Consider the following 2500-nt stretch of genomic DNA (forward strand, 5'->3'; position numbering starts at 1 on the left):
AGGGTTAGGGTTAGGGTTGAGGTTAGGGTTAGGGTTAGGGTTAGTGTTAGGGTTAGGGTTAGGGTTAGGGTTAGGGTTGAGTTAGGTATAGGGTTAGGGTTGGGGTTAGGGTTAGGGTTAGGGTTAGGGTTAGGCTTAGGGTTTGGGTTACGGTTGGGGTTAGGGTTAGTGTTGAGTTAGGTATAGGGTTAGAGTTAGGGTTAGGGTTAGGGTTGGGGTTAGGGTTAGGGTTAGGGTTAGGGTTAGGGTTGAGTTAGGTATAGGGTTGGGGTTAGGGTTAGGGTTAGGGTTAGGGTTAGGGTTAGGGTTGGGGTTAGGGTTAGGGTTGAGTTAGGTATAGGGTTAGGGTTAGGGTTAGGGTTGGGGTTAGGGTTAGGGTTGGGGTTAGGGTTAGGGTTAGGGTTAGGGTTAGGGTTAGGGTTAGGGTTAGGGTTGGGGTTAGGGTTGGGGTTAGGGTTAGGGTTAGGGTTAGGGTTAGGGTTAGGGTTAGGGTTGGGGTTAGGGTTAGGGTTAGGGTTAGGGTTAGGGTTGGGGTTAGGGTTAGGGTTAGGGTTAGGGTTAGGGTTGAGTTAGTTATAGGGTTAGGGTTGGGGTTAGGGTTAGGGTTAGGGTTAGGGTTAGGGTTAGGGTTGGGGTTAGGGTTAGGGTTGAGTTAGGTATAGGGTTAGGGATAGGGTTAGGGTTGGGGTTAGGTATAGGGTTGGGGTTAGGGTTAGGGTTAGGGTTAGGGTTAGGGTTAGGGTTGGGGTTAGGGTTTGGGTTGAGTTAGGTATAGGGTTAGGGTTAGGGTTAGGGTTGGGTTTAGGGTTAGGGTTGGGGTTAGGGTTAGGGTTGGGGTTAGGTATAGGGTTAGGGTTAGGGTTAGGGTTAGGGTTAGGGTTAGGGTTAGGGTTGGGGTTTGGGTTAGGGTTGAGTTATTTATAGGGTTAGGGTTAGGGTTAGGGTTAGGGTTAGGGTTAGGGTTGGGGTTAGGGTTAGGGTTAGGTTTAGGGTTGGGGTTAGGGTTAGGGTTGAGTTAGGTATAGGGTTAGAGTTGGGGTTAGGGTTAGGGTTAGGGTTAGGGTTAGGGTTGGGGTTAGGGTTAGGGTTGAGTTAGGTATAGGGTTAGGGTTAGGGTTAGGGTTGAGTTAGGTATAGGGTTAGGGTTAGGGTTAGGGTTAGGGTTAGGGTTAGGGTTAGGGCTAGGGTTAGGGTTAGGGTTAGGGTTGAGTTAGGTATAGGGTTAGGGTTGGGGTTAGGGTTAGGGTTAGGGTTAGGGTTAGGGTTGGGGTTAGGTATAGGGTTAGGGTTAGGGTTAGGGTTAGGGTTAGGGTTAGGGTTAGGGTTGGGGTTAGGGTTAGGGTTGAGTTAGGTATAGGGTTAGGGTTAGGGTTAGGGTTAGGGTTAGGGTTGGGGTTAGGGTTAGGGTTAGGGTTAGGGTTAGGGTTAGGGTTGGGGTTAGGTATAGGGTTAGGGTTAGGGTTAGGGTTAGGGTTGGGGTTAGGGTTAGGGTTGAGTTAGGTATAGGTTTAGGGTTAGGGTTAGGGTTGGGGTTAGGGTTAGGGTTAGGGTTAGGGTTAGGGTTAGGGTTAGGGTTATGGTTGGGGTTAGGGTTAGGGTTAGGGTTAGGGTTAGGGTTGGCGTTAGGGTTAGGGTTAGGGTTAGGGTTAGGGTTAGGGTTAGGGGTAGGGTTGGGGTTAGGTATAGGGTTAGGGTTAGGGTTAGGGTTAGGGTTAGGGTTAGGGTTGGGGTTAGGGTTGAGTTAGGCATAGGGTTAGGATTAGGGTTAGGGTTAGGGTTAGGGTTAGGGTTAGGGTTGGGGTTAGGGTTAGGGTTAGGGTTAGGGTTAGGGTTAGGGTTGAGTTAGGTATAGGGTTAGGGTTAGGGTTAGGGTTAGGGTTAGGGTTAGGGTTGGGGTTAGGTATAGGGTTAGGGTTAGGGTTAGGGTTAGGGTTAGGGTTAGGGTTAGGGTTGGGGTTAGGTATAGGGTTATTGTTAGGGTTGGGGTTAGGGTTAGGGTTAGGGTTAGGGTTAGGGTTGGGGTTAGGTATAGGGTTAGGGTTAGGGTTGAGGTTAGGGTTAGGGTTAGGGTTAGGGTTAGGGTTAGGGTTGGGGTTAGGTATAGGGTTAGGGTTAGGGTTAGGGTTAGGGTTAGGGTTAGGGTTGGGGTTAGGGTTGAGTTAGGTATAGGGTTAGGGTTAGGGTTAGGGTTAGGGTTAGGGTTAGGGTTAGGGTTAGGGTTAGGGTTGGGGTTAGTGTTAGGGTTAGGGTTAGGGTTAGGGTTAGGGTTAGGGTTGAGTTGGGTATAGGGTTAGGGTTAGGGTTAGGGTTAGGGTTAGGGTTAGGGTTGGGGTTAGGTATAGGGTTAGGGTTAGGGTTAGGGTTAGGGTTAGGGTTAGGGTTAGGGTTGGGGTTAGGGATAGGGTTGAGTTAGGTATAGGGTTAGGGTTAGGGTTAGGGTTAGGGTTGAGTTAGTTATAGGGTTAGGGTTGGGGTTAGGGTTAGGGTTAGGGTTAGGGTT

The sequence above is a fragment of the Heloderma suspectum genome, chromosome 9, assembly GCF_057233095.1.
Source record: "Heloderma suspectum isolate Gila_16-S chromosome 9, 16-S_ref, whole genome shotgun sequence".
Taxonomy (NCBI): Eukaryota; Metazoa; Chordata; class Lepidosauria; order Squamata; family Helodermatidae; genus Heloderma; species Heloderma suspectum.